The sequence below is a fragment of the Coffea eugenioides genome, unplaced genomic scaffold, assembly GCF_003713205.1.
Source record: "Coffea eugenioides isolate CCC68of unplaced genomic scaffold, Ceug_1.0 ScVebR1_2245;HRSCAF=3236, whole genome shotgun sequence".
Lineage (NCBI taxonomy): Eukaryota > Viridiplantae > Streptophyta > Magnoliopsida > Gentianales > Rubiaceae > Coffea > Coffea eugenioides.
The window spans coordinates 1-19,829 of NW_020862714.1; the positions used below are offsets into that span (position 1 = coordinate 1).

At 36.2% G+C, this 19,829-nt stretch overlaps 1 non-coding gene across 1 annotated transcript; it reads left to right on the plus strand.

Annotated features, from left to right (window-relative positions):
* Positions 1 to 4,029: 4,029 nt before the first annotated feature.
* On the plus strand, positions 4,030 to 4,136 carry LOC113756384. The gene has a single exon (XR_003465939.1). It is a non-coding gene; the product is annotated as a small nucleolar RNA R71 (small nucleolar RNA).
* Positions 4,137 to 19,829: the final 15,693 nt, after the last annotated feature.

Here is a 19,829-nt window from a genome sequence, read left to right on the forward strand (position 1 = left end):
GCAGAAATGGCTACCTCGATCACTTACAATCGCTTGTGGCATCCCAAAGCGGACAAAAATATTAGACCTTATGAATTCTGCAACCACTTTGGAATCATTAGTACGGGTGGCCTTTGCTTCCACTCATTTTGAGACATAATCCACAGTAAGCAATATATACAAAAAATCATAAGATGAAGGAAAAGAACCCATAAAGTTAATACCCCAAACGTCAAAAATTTCAACAAAAATCATTGGGATTTAGGTCATTTGATCCCTACGAAAAATATTACCTACTCGTTGACACTTGTCACAGGAGTTACAAAATGAGTAGGCATCTTTGAAGAGGGTCAGCCAATAGAACCCGCTCTCTAGCACCTTACGAGCCGTTTTCTTTGGTTCAAAGTGACCTCCACACTTAAAAGAGTGACAATAAGTTAAAATAAATTGGAATTCAATTTCACTTACACATCTACGGATGACTTGGTTGGCACCCTACTTCCAGAGGTAAGGATCATCCCAGATGTAAGATTTTGCATCACTCTTCAACTTGTCACTCTTCGCCTTAGGCCATCCTACAGGAAACTTGTCAGTGACTAGAAAATTAATAATATCCGCATACCAAGGCAAGGATAAATTAACAGAAAATAAATGCTCATCGGGGAAAATTTCTCTTAACGGGAGGTCGTTTTCGACGACTTGTACTCGACTCAAGTGATCTGCTACTAGATTTTCACCCTTTCTTGTCTCTGATCTCCAGATCAAACTCTTGTAGCAATAGTATCCACCTTATCAGTCGTGGTTTTGCCTCTTTCTTGATCAACAGATACCGCAATGCTGCATGATCAGAAAAAATAATAACTTTAGCACCTAGTAAATAAGATCTGAATTTCTCTAAAGCAAAAATTACAGCCAAAAGCTCCTCTTCAGTGGTGGAATAGTTTAATTGAGATCCGTTCAAAACTCGAGATGCATAGTATATAGCATAAGTTGCCTTTCCTACTCGTTGACCCAGCACCACGCCCACGGTATAATTGCTGGCGTCGCACATGATCTCGGACGGTAGGTTCCAATCAGGAGGTTGTATAATAGGTAGCGAGGTCAATAGCTCTTTCAACCTATCAAACGCCCTCTTACATGCTTCATCGAAATCGAAGGGCACCTCTTTTTGCAAAAGTTGGAATAGGGGTGCTCCAATTATTGAGAAGTCTTTAATGAACCTTCGATAGAAACCTGCATGACCCAAGAAAGAACGCACTTTTCGCATGCTCGCAGGGTAAGGTAAAGTAGATAAAACATCTATTTTTGCCTTATCAAGCACAATACCCTTAAACGACACTACATGCCCCAGAACTATTCCGTGTTCGACCATAAAGTGACATTTTTTCCAATTAAGCACGAAATTAGTTTCTATACACCTTACCAAAATTAAATTTCAGGTTATCTAGACAGTTGTCAAAACTCTCACCATACACACATCCATGAAAACTTCGATAATCTTCTCAACATACTAGAAAAAAATACTTATCATGTATCTTTGGAAGGTAGCAGGTGCATTGCACAACCCAAATGGCATCCTTCGGTATGTAAAAGTTTCAAACGGGCACGTAAAAGTCGTCTTCTCCTGGTTCTCGGGTGTGATAGCAATTTGAAAATAACCTGAGAATCTATCCAAAAATTAATAGTAAACTCGACCTGCTAATCGCTCTACCATCTGATCAATGAAAGGAAGGGAAAAATGATCCTTTTTCGTGACGGCGTTCAACTTCCTATAGTCTATACACTGCCGCCACCCGGTGGGCTTTCGAACTGGTACGAGTTCACTCTATTGGTTTGATTCAACCGTCACTCCTGCTTTCTTCGGGACCGCCTGTACTGGACTCACCCAGGGGCTATCTGATATTGCAAAGATTATCCCCACATCCAGCAGTTTCAGGATCTCTTTCTTCACTACCTCCATCATTAGGGGATTCAGTCTCCTTTGAGCCTACCGAATAGGTTTAACACCCTCCTCGAGTCGAATTCGATGCACACACACTGTGGGGCTAATTCCCTTGATATCGGCGATAGTCCATCCTATCGCCTGCTTATGTTTCCTGAGAACTCGAAATAGTTTGTCCTCCTGAACCTTTGATAAACTCGCGAAGATGATCACTGGGAGTGTCTCCTCTTCACCCAAGTATGCGTACTTTAGGTGTTTCGGCAGGGGTTTCAATTCCAAAACAGGCGCCTGCACCACAGATGGAAGTAACCTCTGGTGAGGTTCGGGTGTAAAAATAGGTGCGAGATCATACCTTGTTTTTGTGGTTGGCAACATCTGTAACGCTCCAATCACACATTTGAGCTTTTCACTCAACTTTACCCCAGGGATCATCTCTGATTCGAAATGCCTGGTCAAGGCGACTTCTAACTCATGCCTGCCTTCAATTTTAAAAACTTCTTGTACAGCAGGGTCAATAACATTTATAGAGAAAATAGAGCCAGCATATGATTTTGAAGGATATTTCATGGTTTCGAAAATGTTAAAATGAACAATCTCACCATTAAATTCCATTAACATCAATTTTGGTTCGAGTTGTGCTTAAGAAGGGTCTACCTAACAGTAAAGGTGATGGGTCATGGGAGTGTTCATCCTCCATGTCTAGCACATAAAAATCGGTGGGAAAAATCAATTCATTAATTTTTACTAAAACATCTTCAGCAAACCCGTTAGGGTATGCATTGGTTCGGTTAGCTAAGTGAATTATTATTCACGTTTCGTTCAAAGAACCTAAGTTCAAAGAAGCATATATGGACTTGGGCATGACATTAATCGAAACTCCTAGGTCTAACATGGCCTTCCCAATTAAGGTATTACCTATCCTACAGGGAATGGTGAATATACCTGGATCCCAGCATTTCGGTGGAAGTTTCCTTTGTAAGATTGCTGACACGTTCTCCCTCACTATAACTCGTTCATCTCCTTTCAACTGCTTTCGGTTGACACACAAGTCCTTCAAAAATTTTGCGTATCTAGGCACTTGTTTAATCGCGTCCAGTAGGGGAATGTTAATCTCCATCTTGCGGAAGATTTCGAGGACCTCTTTCTCCTTGTCCTATTTCTTTGGTTTCTCTAGCTTGCTAGGAAAGAGAGGTAGATTAGTTTTAGCTTTAGTGATTAGGTGCGGGAGTACCTTTTGATCTTTGTTGTCTCTGCCCTCCTCTTCCAACTCTTTCTCAATTCGTTCATTGTCCTTGTTCTTAGGAATCACCGGTTCTCGTCCTCGAACTTTTTTTGCCACTCCTCAAGGTCATTGTACAACATTCTTCGGATTCAACTCTGGTTGAGATGACAATTTCTCTTGAACTTGGGACTCCAAACAATTTTTCGTGATGGCCATTTGATTCATTTGATTTTGCATGGATTGCATCTGTCCCAGTTGATTTCTCATATTTTGTAGATCCGAATCTGTCTTCTGTTGATTTGCAATCAATTGCTTCATCATCTATTCTAAGAACGAACTTGAGTTCGAAGGGGGTGGTGGTAGGCGAGGCTGATACTGCTGTTGATACCCTTGCTATTTGTTTGGTGCAAAATTGGACTGCCTATTTCCTCCATAACTAATGTTAAGGTGATCCCTCCAACCAGGATTGTAGGTACTTGAATATAGGTTGTACTGCTTTCTTGGCACGGGCGCGTGGCCAATCAGGTTAACTTGTTCTGCATTTTTTTCTTGAACTAGCGGATACATCTCCGTAGAATGACCCAAGGCAACGCATACCCTACATACTTTGGCTTGTGAGGCACTTCTCACAGTTAGTTGTTGAACGAAGAACGTCAATTCAGAGATTTGTTGTTGGATGGAGGATGTTTCTATCTCATTCACCCTATGCGTTGGGACATCCTCCCTTGTACCAAACTGTTGCGAATTCTCAGCCATTCCTTCAATTAGCTCTCACGCCTCTCGAGAAGTCTTATTTACTAACGCCTCTCCACTTGCAGCATCGATTATACTTCTGTCCCTGAAGAGTAGCCCCTCATAGAAATATTGGATGAGCAGTTGCTTATTTATCTGATGCTGAGGGTATTGGATGCACAACTTCTTAAATCTCTTCCAGTACTCATAGAAACACTCGCCTAGATGTTATTTGATACCGCATATCTCCTTCCTTAGGCTTGCAGCTCGAGACGCCTGAAAGTACTTATCCAAGAATTTTTTCTTCAACTGGTCCCACGTGGTGATACTACTAGGTGTTAGGTAGTACAACCAATCTTTTATAGAGTTCTTCAAAGAGAAGGGAAAGGCCCTCATTTTTATCTGCTCTTCTGTGATTCTCGGGGTTTCATACTGTTGCAAACGACGTCGAACTCTTACAAGTGCTTCTAGGGCTCCTCATCTGGTAGACTATGGAAAGATGGCAAGAGATGAATTAGATCAGATTTTAGTTCAAAGGGAGTGTTATCATTCAAATTTGGAAAAGTAATGCATAAAGGTTGCTAATTTAAATTATGAGTAGCCAACTCCCTTAGTGTCTATGCATTTGCCATGATGACTTGCTCTTGGTCCGAGTCACTCAAAATGTCACCAAACAAATCTGCTGGTCCAACTTCTGGCTCAGGTCTCTAAGATGCAGCACTTGAGTGCTCTTCTCTGAGTTGTCTGGTCTTTTTTCTTGTTCTACGCGTAGTCTTTTCTACCTCGGGGTCGAAAATTAATTCACCTGTACGAGAAAAACGAGGCATACATTGAAAAGCACCAGAAAATTAGAACAAAAGTGAACTCAAAAAGAAACAAATAACTGACACCAGTCCTCGGTAATGGCGCCAAAAATTGACAAATGTCGAACCTGTGCAATAATAAAAATAGAACCTAACTACCACCAAAAGCAGTCAATAATTAATCCTAGGTACTGGAGCAGGGACTCTAGGTGTGCAATGGGTTACTTGATTCACCATATTTCCGAAAAGTTTGCTTAATCCGATATACCAGAATTAATTAGTTGACAACATTTTCTAAATAATAGACAGTGGCAAGTAGGGTCGTCTCCTCAGGAACTGGGGATATTTGTCTCTTTGAGATTCTAATTGGTAACGGGGGATTTTATCGGAATGATACTAAAAATAATTAAGCAATTCAACTAAAAAAAATAATTAACTAACACAAATATAGACAGGAATTAAATCAAGAATAGAATAGATAAATTCTAACAAAGGATACAACTACTCAGACACAGTCCACTCATCCGATCATTAATGCAAGGTAGGTTCACTTAATTTATTAATAGGTTAGTTATAGTCGCCGATGAGTTCTGACGACCAATTTTTTCTTAATTTATTGGTAATCAAGGTACGACCATTGATTACCCCTAACCAGAAAATACTTCTAGGTACGACCGTAGGAATTAATTTTTCAATTGCATAAAGGATTGGAAAAACCTAACCCCAATCAATAACATGCTACGAGAGTTATTTAAATCAGATTGCACGTTTCCCTATTGTATAAAAACGCTAGTTGCCACTAGTATTAATCAATTTAAACAATTACGGATTTAATTGACTAATTTGGTAGGAGATTAATAAATCGTACTAAACATCGAGCCCTTGACATTCAATTAACTAAATAATCCCATAGAAATTCAAACAGACAACGTGTAAATATTAATAAATTAAGGAACGCATGATAATTAATTCGATCTCACAAGTATTCGGGACTGCGTCGTCGCGTTGATCTTTGGCTAGACTGACAGGTGTTGAGCCTGTGTAATAATAAATACCTACTCGAGAAAAATATAAATTTTCTGTGTATAGTAGCGAGCAAGGTCGAATCCACAGGGATTGGAAAAAATTCGATTATTTTCAAGTTCGGGACACGGGGAATTTTTTATCAGAATAAAACTAAAAATAATTAAACAATTTAACCAAAAAATAAATAATTAATTAATACGAATATAAATAGCAATTAAATAAATAATAAATAAATTCTAACCAAGGGTACAACTACGCAGACACAGTCCATTCATCCGATCATTGATGCAAAAAAGGTTCACTTAATTTTATTAACAGGTTAGTTATAGTCACCGATAAACTTTGACGACCAGCTTTTCCTTAATTTATTGATAACCAAGGTACGACCTTTGATTATCTCTAACCAGGAAATACTTCTAGGTACGACCGTAGGAATTAATTTCCTAATTTTATTAAAAACTAGAAAAGTCTAACCCAAATTAATAACATGCTACGAGGGTTATTTAAATCAGATTGCACGTTCCCCTAATGTGTGAAAACACTAGTTGCCATAGATATTAACCAATTAAACAATTACGGATTTAATTGATTAATTTGACAGGAGATTAATAAGTCAAATTGCACATCAGGCCCTTGATATCCAATTAACAAAATAATCCCATGAAAATTCAAATAGAAAACATGCAAATATTAGCAAATTAAGGAACACGTAAAAATTAATTAGATCTCACAGATATGTGGGACTGCGTCTTCGCATTGATCCTTGACTAGATAAGAAGATTAGCCACGCCTCATAAGAAACTTTCCACACAATTTAATTGATTTCAAAGACATAAATACTCGCTAATAAGTTAGAATGAAACTTTGAGTCTTCGTAGATTCTTTGAAGAAAAATTGCATACCACACAACAAAAGAAGGAATAAGTTCCTCCTCTACACAAAAGACTACCTATTCTACTTTGTAGTCTCCTCGGAGAGAAAATCTCCCTTCATGCCAGAAGCTCTCTAAAAATAAAAACAAACCAAATGGAAAACTTCACCCCCTCGTCCACACAAGAAACCATTCTTTTTCTCTATCTAATCAATCCCACCGAAAACAAAAGCAAAAGCCAACTTTTGTTTGTCTGGTTTCCTTTGACCAAATGCACACGATCACAAGAAAGCAATTATCCTACTACTGTAAGAAAGCAAACAAAAGGCACACTATCTTTAGACAATACTAATTCTTCGCGGTCCCCACCAAATTGAGATGTTGGCTAGCCAAATGCAATTCAATTCTTCTTCATCAGCAAAAGGGATGGACGTTGGTTTACACCATGCATGTGGGCCAATTGTGTAGAGCTTCACAATAATCTTCTCAAGAAGGTTTCTGCGCCAATTTCTGAAATTGGGTTTAAATACCAAATATAAATATATGTCACAATTAAAGCAATATTTGGCAAGATCAAAGAGGAAAATTAACAATAACATTACTAACAATTGACACCCTATCATAGACGAAAAGCTTAGCCACGCCGCATAAATAAATCCCACGCAAAGTGATTGAATTCATGAACGTCAAACCGTCTTTAACTAATTAATCAAGAAGTAAAAAATGATTCTCCCGTTGGGAAATTTTGTTGAACAGTAGGCGTGCGCATGACAAGGAAAAATAAAGAAAAACTAAACTATTGCTCCAAGCTATCCTACGACTAAAAACAACCTCTAACCCTCTAGTGGTTCTGCCAAATTTAGAGAAAAAGGTGCAAAAGCGGGGCCCTCCGAATTTTCTCTTGTTTCCTATTGCTAGTAGGACTTCCCGTACCAGCCATCTCTTCATCAGTCCAAAAGGAAAAGGAAATCAGCTTTGGTCCCCTCTTGTGGGCCACGTTGATGGAGCTTTGTAGAAGATTTCCACGTGTGAAGTAATTTGCTTCAGAAAGCCCCCCCCCTTTTTAGCACCTTTCAGTCTCATTTCCTGTAGATAGGTCCAAATACCAAATATAAGTATATGTTAACAATTAAACGATATTTGGCAAGGACAATGGGGGAAATTAATAATAAAAATTACTAACAATTAACACCCTATCAAATCCCCCCACACCTAAACTATGCTTGCCCTCAAGCATGAGAACAGCAATTGAACACCAAAATTTGACAATGGCTATTGCTCCAACTACCGTATTGTCAAGATACCAAGAAAAACATATATTAAGCATCAATGGTCAAGATCCAAGAAACAATACCTCAGTTAGCTTCCAAACCACCAACTCCTCTAATTTAAAGCAAACTAATATAAGAAAAAGGAATGGTTGCTCAACATTCATCAGCAAATGGTCCAACTATTAACCAAAATCTCAACATTAAATTCACAAATCGGCAAGCTGACTCTTTCACATTCTAACACAATCTTTACTTTTTTTTTTATCACGTTTTCTATTTTTCTCTTTCTTTTTTTTTTTAGAATAACAAAAGACTTAGTTTCTAGCCATTAGAGCCTTTTGACGCGAACTCCAACATTTACCAGATGGAGGAGCCTGGTCACTCAGCTCCAATCGCTACGCGACCATGCACTCATAATAACTACTATCTTTTGACGCGAGAATCGACAGTTTAGGTGAAGATCCCTGGTTACTCAGTAGTAACAACTAGCGGAGTACAGTCAACTTTTATTTACAACCATATAACACAATAACTAAAACAACACAAAAGTAACAGCAGCCAGCCTCAAATTTCCAAACATGGAGAACTAAAATTAATAACTGGATCAATTCACATGAAAAATGCCAACAATCATTCCCTATGCCTAGAAAAGTCAACCAAAAATTAGAAAAGTCAAGCCATTACTGATATTCACCAAAGAGATGTTCCTAAACTCAACCACATTAACTTGATACCCTTTTATTACTAAAACTTGGCAATAGCAACATTAATCTGTCAAGCAATGCTACCACACTCGATTGTCGAGATTGTGTCATTCATTTTCCGTCAAATTAGATGATTTCCGTCCATTTTCCAAAGAAATCCAAAGGACAATGAAATTATGTAGGTGTTTTTAAATAATGAGGAGATTTCGTGGGTAGTAAGCAAATCACAACAGGTCAGTGTATTTTATCTTTTTTTTTTTAATTTTACAAACCAAAAGAATTCTATTCTAGTATTAGCTGTAATCAACCCAAAAGAAGAAAGACAGATGTTCTATACCAAAATGGTCCTATCCTAAATCACAACAGTACGCAAAACCAAGTTGAGTTTGACATTCAACCCCCCGACACTTTGGCACTTCAAGATGCGACTACGCTGCTACCGCTCCTTAGTACAGTAAAACTCCGAGTGACCACACACACTCACACGCTAGCCACACTGACTGTGCCCCCTCTTGCCCCATTCTTGCTCTCACCTAGGGTGCAATTTAATTGAATAGCTTGACTCGAGCTCATGAATAGCTTGATAAATTATTCCATATGAGATTGACAGGTCGCGGTTGAACTAATCAATTGAGTTTTTTGAAGCAAGTTCGGGTATGTATATTATATATTGAAAAACTTGTGGTGTTTTATGAAATACTTGATATAATATTTAATTAATATATTATAAATATTTAATTACTCTTTTAGGTTGGTTATTTATAATATTTTTGATCCTAATCATTTGTTGAACTCAAGTAATCAAACTTCACCATAACGAACGCAATTCCTCCACCTAGCACTTTTTCCTGCCTTAGATCTTTGTTCATTGATCGTTGTGGCAAGCTCAAGAAGTTGTTCACACCAAGGTTGCTACAATCCGTGCAAAGTCTTGAAGTACTTAAGGTCTGGTGTTGTAACGAATTGGAGGAGATAGTATCAAACGATGAAGAAGGCTACTTTAGTTTTACTTCAAGCAACAAAGATTCATGCTAAAGGACCACTATCAGTTGCCTCCCAAATCTCAAGAAATTGGCTGTGCTAGGAAATCCTAAACTAAGGAATATTTGCAAGGGGCTCCTGATTTGTAACTCTATTGAGAGAATTGAGGTAATAAGCTGCCGAAATCTGGAAAGCTTACCTCCCTTCCTACCCTCCATCAATGGACAACCTTCTGCACCACCAGCACTTAAAGTGATCCAAATATCTCTACTTGGTTGGGAGTCATTGAAATGGGACAATCCTTACATGAAGAAGATCCTTCAACCTTTTGTTCGTTATGGTGAATTTTGAGAATAATGTCAAGCTTGACAAATTAGAATTGTACAAAGATTCTTAAGAATATGCCAAGGTCGGAACTCGTATTTATCCAATGTAATTTTTGCCATTAGCGTAGAGTTTGTCATTTAATAAAATTATGATGTGTTTTATTTTTAAAAAAAAGGAAAAAAATTCGTTTACTCGTGATTTTAATCATTTAAGTTTTTCATTGTTATTCTCCATAAGAAAGTGAAAACCATGGAATTTGGGCATATCCATGCCAACAATATATATATTCCACTTACTTTGGGACCATTTCTGCAAGAGTTCCAGAGAACACATTTGAAGATTTACATTACTAAGTCCAAAAGTATAATTAAGGTCAAACATAATTAGTCAGAAGTTTTATTCAAGTCCGGAGAAAGAAATTCCAAACTCACTTCTTTGGAAACATGGTAGTTTGATACTTGATGATGAAGTTGGCAAGTTAAGATGTTGTACACTGTTCGTGATGTTAAAGCAATCGTGGAGAGCATCATTGGCTTCCCTCTTTATGATCTGAGCCTAATTTATGATGGCAAAAAACTTAATGATTCAAAGGTCCAATCTTGTCACAATATTACAGCAGAATCAACCTTACTGATGTTAGCGCAAAATTTTTTTCAGATATCTGTCGGGTACTACAATTTAATCTTGACGTGCATCAAGATTGTTTGATCAAAGCTGTGAAGAACAAGATTTTTGATAGGCTAGGATTCCCAGTTGATTCCCAGATTCTGGAATGTAGAGGAATACCTCTAAGCAGTCGTCAGCATTTAGCTAGTTACAACATTCAGAGAAAGTCCATAATTCAACTGTTTAATCTTGCCCGTTAATTGAATTACCTAAGAAAGTAACATCTTCTTTGTGCAAGACTGAAAGGTCATTTTTCAAGATTTTACTTATGATGCTAATCTCTACAGTCTTTTTGCATTTTGGATTACTTTTAACTGTAAAGAAAAATATTGGGGTGTTTTTTTTTTATCAATCGTCACTTTGTCTATAGTATCCTACACTATCCTAATCTAAGAGGGAGACACAAGTCACCCAACTGGGTCTAGAGAGGCCGGTAGGGACTGAACCACCATCAGACTAGACAAATGCACTACGCACCCGTCTGATTTTTTTTAAGAAACCACTTAATGTGGTAATTGATGGGAGGCAAAGGAGCCTTAAATGGCTTAGTGGTGGCCATCAGCCCAAAGGCTGGTGGTTAAAAAAATTGTGGTGTTGATCATAGCTTTTCATTTCTTCTAATTTTCTTGTGAAACTGTTGGTATTTGTTTTGGAAATGGGCTTCTTATAGCTAAAACAAATTTATTCCTCCTTTAAACTTGTTGCATATGAGGAAAGCCTGACAAAAGATGCTAACTGTATTAAACTCAGAGATGGTTTCTGATTTAATCAGGGCAACAGTTGATGCTAACTTTTCATGATATGATCAAGTTTTTGCCCATTCGAGAAGTATTACCATGCTATGTGACTGAACAAGTCCCTAGTTGTTGGACAAGAAAACAAATAAAATTACAGATGACGATGTCTCTAATGTAATATGTTGTGTTTCTTTTCCTCCAGTGCAATGTAGCTGAATAATTACTTTAGCTTTTTTGTCTAACATAATTCAATTCAATGTGCAAATTCTAAGACAATACCTCTATACCGGCTCAAGTTGTAGTAGTGTAAAACTTCTTTTTTTTTTGAGATTATTGGTTTGCCTTTTCTTTTCATACATTGGACATTTTTTTTCTCCCCCTTTGGGTTTAGCTACACTTTGCACTCAATATTTAAATTAGCAGACCAAGCAATGGTGAGCAATTTTTTGTTATTGTTATTCAGAAGCAATATAAAAAGGATGAAGTCTTTGTAAAAAAATATTTGGGAAGTCCATCGGAAAATCACCAATTTGACAAGAAAAAAGGGAAGATTGAAAGTCATGTACAGGATCTACAGACCAAATAGATGATCAAATAGGTTCGAGGGGTGACATCATTTTTATTATTACACATTGTTCCCTTTATCCTCCTGAATTTTACTTGAATTCATGTACTTCAGATTTTTTTTTTCTTTTGATTAAATACAAGTGCTAAAAGAATTGGAGCGTCAAAATTCTTAGTTGCAAAGCAAGCAATCCAGGGTGTCACTTTCAAATTTGAATTAAGTAGATTTTCTGAGTACTCTTTTTTTGGCTGTTGTTACTGTTTTGCAGATAAATATATGCTTGCCTGTTATGAAACCGGTTGCTTTGAAAGTGAAGAAATCAGATACAGTTAGAAAAGTGAAAGCAATGTTGAAAGAAAAGAAAAGAATATGTGAATGTCTTCTGGAATTCTTTTCTGCTGGTCATGGGAGGATGATCAAAATCTGGGCTCAGTTGGGATTCAGCAGAATACTAATCTCCATTTTTTTGTTCAAAATTTGCTGTCAACGAGACTGTTTATCAAGAGAGCATCTGATCAGAAAGTCCTCCAGATTGATGCAGAGGCTTCTGATACCAACCACAATGTTTAATATCAAATGTTTAATTGAGGCCAAAGACGGGATCTGATAGGATGTAATTTGTTGCTAAATTTATAATTATTTTTCCCTTGATTTTAACCAAATATTATTTTAATTAATAGATTCTACCTATATTTGATTAATTGTGTTAATTGTAGGGAGGTGGAGTAAAAGTGACAAAAGAGGTGATTTTTCAAGAATTACTGTCAAGTCCAGATGATTCGGGAATTTACTACGCATGGGATTTCCTAATTCGAGTCAAATATGGACATCTTTGGTGGAATTTGAAAGACTTTAATTACCTTTGTTAGTTGTAGAGTTGAATTAGAAAACATGAGTTATTATTGTTTTTATTTCCTTTTTTCTAATTAGACAATAGGCCTTTGTTATGAGTAGTAGATATCAAATAGGAAGCAAAAGAATAAGGGAAGTCCGCCGAGTCCCGTTTGATTAGTACTTCTTAGGGAGGAAAAGGGTCAGTCAGCTATATATATTAGCAGACTAGTCACTTAGATTAGGTTTTATCTTTGTTTCGGTTGGCCGCATGTCTTCACGTTGGCAATTTTCCCAACAACGAAGAACTAACTTCTCGTTTTCTAGTCGAAAGTCAACTTGAAGATTCGGTTCCAAATATCTGTGAGATCGAATTATTTTTATTTATTTATTTTATTCATTGGTATTCGTATGTTTTCTGGTTTAACTTCTTATGATTGTTTTGTTATTTGAATGTCAAGGGCCCGATATTCGAATTAATTTAATAATCTACCGCCAAATTAACCGATTAAATCTGTAATTGTTTGATTGGTTAATACTAGTGACGACTAGCGTGATTGGTCCCATGTTAGGAAAACGTATAATCTAATTTAAACAAATCCCCGTAGCGTGTTTATTGATTAAAGTTGGGCTTTTCTAATTCTTAATGCAATCGAGGAATTAAATCCTACGGTCGCACCTAGGGTTATTTCTTGGTTAGGCAAATAGTTAACGATTGTACCTTGACTATCAATAAAGTAAGGAAAAGTTGGTTGTTTATCGCGTGTATAGCAACTATAACCAATCTATTAACTAATAATTGAATTATCTTTACATCGATGATCAATTGAATGGACCGTATATAAAAAGTTGCACCTTTGCCTAGAATCGTATCTATTGTTGATTAATTCCTATTTATTTTTGTGAGTTGCTTTTATTTAGTTAAGTAGTTATTTTTATATTTTTGTAAAAACCCCATCTCTGAATTCTAAAAGAAATAAATTATCCCTAGTCCCCGTGGATTCGATACTCACCTATATATAAAATTTGTATTTTTTTTTAGTAGGTAATTATTATTGCATCGGCTCGACATCTGTCAGGATTCCTTGTGATAAGTTCAGTCTAATTTATTCCGGTAAGCCCCTTGAGGATGATCATGAAACCTTAGCCTCTCTCGATATCCAGGGTGAATCAACTCTTCATATGGTGCTTTGGCCAAGAGATGTATTGCCAATCTCTGTGAAAATGTAAAATGAAGAGTTGTTGAAGAGGGAAGTCAAGTCGTTGTACACTGTTCGCGATGTTAAAGCAATCGTGGAGAGCATCGTTGGCTTCCCTGTGAATGAACAGAGCCTAATGTGTGATGGACAACAACTTGATGATTCAAAGGTCCTGTCTTGTCTTCGTGATGGACTCATTTAAAGGTTATCAAAACAGTTTTGCTGTGAATAATTCAAAGCTAAAATATCCAATTTTGTCAAAAAATGTGAAAGCAATGTTTGAGTCAGGAGGGGAGAGTAATGCTTTGTTTCAGGAGCTTTTGCCTAGAGCTGGTCATAGGATTCAATTAGACTACTAAGTATGACACTAGCTAATCATAGAATTCGGAGGGATTAGTGACTTTCAAATTATCTGAAGTAGAAGATGATAATTGGTCATGGAAGGATATATTATGGTTGATACATGAATTTGTGATCCCATCTTTGTATCAAATGTTCGATTGGGGCCAAACAAAGGGTACATTCACATAACTTTGATTGAAGATGATATTGTAGAACGTTTAGCCTTTCTGGATATTCAAGGGGAAATTTTCTATGACTTGAAGTTTCTTGTTGTCACAGAACAGACAAAATCTTCAAGGCAGATAGAATTTGTTTGCATAATGGAACTTACATTTTTTGCACATTTTTGGATAATGGAACACAAAAAAGATGGACTTTCTTCCTATTTTGCAACTTTTTCTTTTTAATTGTATTTGAATCAAAAAAATAAAAGATATATGAGACTCGTTGGCGTGATTGGGAAATTTTTATGAAACCTAATCATAAGGGTGTATAATAACCAAACAATTCGACTCAGCTCGTGAGTAACTCGGTCAAAGATTCGACTTTAATTTGGTGTTGATTGAGTTCAAGTAGGGTTTTGCCTATTTGATAAGAAATTTAAGTGAGTACAAATAGGAAAACCAAAACTCAAGTATCTTGTACAATATGATTTTTTATTATTTATTGTGAAATTACATTTATGAGTAAGATATATAGTTATGAAATTTACCCCAAAAAAAAAACCAAGCTTGAGAACCTTCTGTTATATATTTTGATTCTATCCAATTCCTATATCTTCATATAGTCAGATTTAGTCGCAAGAGAAGAGAAAATTACAAACAAGCACTATTTTAACTGTAACACGAAATCCAATTTAACACACAAAAGAGGATAAACGAATTATACAACAATAATGAGTAAAGAAAAAAAATAGTTACAGTCAAGCATAAATTTGGAGCGTGTGCAAAAAATAGAGCCCTCAGTCTTAAAAGTTAAATCAGTGTTCTAATGTTCTTGATAAATCAGTGCTGGGCAACGGAGATGTTCCTTCGCTTGCAGATGTTCATAGCAAAACGCAAGAGACCATCTTGCCTATAGCCCCAGAATTCTACCACATCACCTTTCTTTAGATGATTGTCATCAACAAGCTTATTCCACCCGCTGTTGAGAGCGTACTTGTTCGCGCTCGGCCACCTCTTCAAATTCATGTCGAAACAGCGTTGTGAGCAATCCACCACCGTGACCTTAAGAGCCTCTTTCTGATTCAGCAGCATCACTTCTGGTTCAGTCAATACTTGCATGATTTCCTCGCGAATTGGAATGAGAAATCTGCTTTGAGTTGAAGCAACATCGGACGCTTCCAATCTTTTCTTGAGTAAGCAGTTTCTGTTCCTTGTTCTTGATTCACTAGATGATCGTCATCAGCCAGGCCATCCTCGACCATAACAACGACGTCGATAACCTTTCCGAACAGCTTAATTGTCTTTTTCATCTCCTTTTCCATGTTTTGAATTCGCTGGACGGTGGTAGGGATCAACAATTGATAGTCAGGAAGGATGGGAATCTGATAAACGAATGGGAAAAACAGGAGGAGGACTAATGGTAATAAGAAGCACGAAGTAACGTTTATGGGCTGTTTCTATATATCATGTTGCAGACCCTAGAGAAGATCGCTTCTCCTAATCCTATACAGAATCAACTTTCCAGGATGATAACCTTCTCAAAAGCGTTTTTCTTGCGGCAATAGGAAACAGTTCGAGAGATATTCTCCTTCTTCTTGTGGGATTCGGATGCTTGTTTCCTTGAAGAGGTGAACTTTCGAAACTTGCAGCACTAATTGTTAAACAAGTAGGCAGTTGTATTTCATAAAATCAGATTAGCAACAATATTACAACACGAAAGTCAATTTAAAGTAATTAGAAAGGAAAAAAAAAAAGGAAAACGAATTGTACTGCAAAGCAAAGTAGAAACATTTTTAATTACACTCGAGCACAAATTATATATCAATATCAATTGAAATAAAATCTTTTTACCAAAAAAAAAAAAAAGTTTTTCTAATACAATCTTACAGTAATACACAATTAAAAATAACTCAAAAAACATCTCATCCATACAATATATCAAATATTTCAAAAAATTTTTATAGTAAAAATTTTTTATATACGTTGTTACAGTAAAGTGGATATTAGATATATTAAAAAGAAAAAAAAATAACTTTTACCCAAATGGATTAGTGATAAACAGAAAATGATAAATAAAATTGAGAGAGCAAGAAAAGGAAAATGTAATAAAAATGAAAAAAATTAAGATCATGGGATTAAACCTACATTTTCACCACAAAATGAAGCGAATGAATATCTTCCAGCTGATCTTTGAATTGACGAACAAAACTATAATAGAATAAAGGCAAGGAAAGAAGTATTTACGGTTATAAAAAAAAATAAAATAGGTGAGAATTACAGCCAACTCAAATTTAAAAATATAAAAAACCAAAGAAACACCCTCACTTTCAAACACCTTGCAATTCTCCCTTCCCTCTTCCTCCCTTATAATAAATCCATACTAAATCCCATCAACCCTCTCTTTTTCTCTCTTGGCACTACCTCATATGGAGCTCCAAGTTTTGCTATTGTTTTATAAAGAAAAATAAATAAATAAATCACCAAATACTTCCAAAAAAATGTAGCAAAGGCAAAGGCATTTCATGAAAGTAGAACAATTACACATTCAGCCATATAAGCCATTTTATTGATGTTGTAGCCAAATCTCAGCTAATTATTTTGAGATCTAAAAAATATCTAAACTTTATTGAACGCAACAACCCTTAGAGGATGGACTGAATTTCAATCTATGATCATAAAAGTTTTGGGTCCATTGCTAGATGGTGGTAGTATAGCTCACTTATTTAAAAGTTGAATCTTTTGTTGTTGGGTTCCTAGGCCAAATCTTCCCATTGGAACGTGCAACCTTTTCTTGACTGGCTTTGGCTTAGCCTTGATAACGGTAACAGTTCAAGGAACCAATGGGGGAGGTGGCAAAGCCTCACCCTCAAGAGCCCAATCCTATTTATTGAGCAGCCTATTCTTTTCTAGCTCAGACGAGTCCATGTTCTGATTTGCCACAAAATTAAAAATGTTGTCAAGCATCAACTTATAAGAGCTATGAAACTGTATTTTCAAACAACCGTACTTTTATCTCCCCAATTTTGGATGTGGAATATACAAATTGCAGTGAAATTAGTATAAAATATTGAGAAAAGAAGAAGAAATAAACTAGTGAAATGCAAAAAGTACAATGAGGTGGGGCGGGGCGGGGGCGGGGGGAATTTTTTCCCCCCCGTTTAGAAACGAGGCAGGGGACGGGGGTATATTCCTCCGCCCCAACCCCCGCTCCGCCACCCGTTTGAAATATATGTATGTACATAATTATACATATAATGATATTATCAATTATACTACTAATTATACGTGTTTATTAATAAAAATTATTAATTATTTATATTAAATTTATTAATACACTTATATTAAATTCCTAACTACACTTAATACAATAACACTTTTTTCTAAAAAAACACAATAATAATTTAGTAATTGTATTGGTATCAAAAGTAAAAACTTGATTATTTTAGTTATATTTTTTTATCATATTAGATTGTATTCAAATAATTTTTGTTTAATTATTTTTATGAGTTTCAATTGTGAAGTTACAATGAATAATAATTTGGTGATGTGTTAATATTTTAGTACTTGATTATTTGCTCAAATTTAATTATAATAAATTATATAATAATTTTTTTTAACACCACGGGTGCCCCCGCGAGGGAAGTGGGGCGGGGCGGGGGAAGTCGGGGGTGGGGGACGGGGGTCATTAATAGGCAATAGGGCGGGGGATGGGGGAAGGATCCCCTGCCCCATTACCACCCCTAAATATGACACTTTCAATGGGACGGAGGAATTAATTACTTTTGTGTTAAGATCAAGATGAAATACAGAAAACCCTTTGTGGTTTCGTAAAAAATCAACGAGCTGCTTTATGATTTTGAAATACCCACATAACCTTCTTGTGGTTAAATTAAATTGGAATAGCATTGTTTGACCTGCTATGGTACTGGTAGCCCAGTTTTTATTGATTTTTTTCTTTTCTTTCTTCCCTTCATTTTTTTTTTGTTTTCCTTTCCTTTTTTTATATATATTTTTCTTCACTTTCTGTCTTCCTGCATTACCACACAATAGCCACTGCTATACTACCACCACTATCTCTATCTTTTACCTACCTACCACCACCATCCGCCACCACTCTCTCTCCTTGCCTAATTTCCCTCCTTCCATTTCCTTTTTCCTCTCCCTTCTTCTCTCCCCCTTTCCTTTCTCTCTCTCTCTATCCTTTTCTTTCTTGATGATCGGATTTGGTCACTAGAGAGAAGATTTGGCTGCAACTAAATCTCTGTTCGTAACCAGATCTTCTCCGTGTGATTAGATAAGGTCACTAGAAGGAAGGGAAATGAGAGGGAGGCATGGGAACAAAGGAGCACTACAAGAAATTTGGCCTTTTGTGACAATAAAAAGTCATCACTAAAAATCAAAAAGTCGTCATTATATGAATATAGTGATGACTTTTTCCATTGTCACATGGTTGTCACTAATTCTATGTCACAAATAGGTACGTGTGACAACTCTTTTAAAGTCATCACTGAATCTTATTATTTAATGACGAGAACTAAGTCGTCACTAACGGTTGTCATTCTGTGACGAATTTTCTTGTCACTGTTTCACATATTTTTTTGTCATAAAAGGTAGCAAAAGTCGTCACAAATTTGAACTCTACAGTGACGACTTGAACTTGTCACTATCATTCCTAGTATTTAGTGACAAGAATAGTCGTCACTTAGTGAACTTACAACTTTGTTTGGAAGATCTGCAATTGTTCATTACAAATATAGCATTGTCACGGCATTTCCGACAATTATAGTAAAAAATTAAATTTGCATGATAGTGACAACTTTGAAGGTTATCACTGAGTTTGTCTTAAAGACTTGAAATTGGCCATTACAAATATAGTATTGCCATGGCATTTTCAACAATTATAGTAGAACATTCAATTTGACAAAAGGCAAAATCAACCATAACATTTAATTTGACAAAAGGCAAAATCAACGTAGAATATATGCCGCAAATTCATATATTTGGCCATAACACATCTATAAATTAATCAAAACAAAAGTGAACCACAAATGTTGGGTCCTAAATCCCACATAATCAATTCAAGTAGTAATGGCCAATACATATCCTTCCCAAAAGATAAGAGTACTAGATTTCTAAACTAAAACATAGACTATAGCACCAATGTCATATTTCAATCATCTCTAGCAGCATATCCAACAGTCTTCTCACGATCAATATGAAGCTAGACTGCATTGAAAATAAACTTTTCTTTAGAGTTTCAGCATATCCAACTATTGTGAACTTAATAAGTAAAAAAATCAGTCAAAAAAAGAGTTTCAGCCAAAATAAAAGAATATGTGAATTTTAAGAAAGCAGCCACCCCAAGTTTATAAGACTCGTCCTTTCTATTATCAAGTTTCATCCAATTTTTGTCCATGTCCTAGAGTTACAAATCCAGAACATAAGTCACAAATTTTTATCTACACAT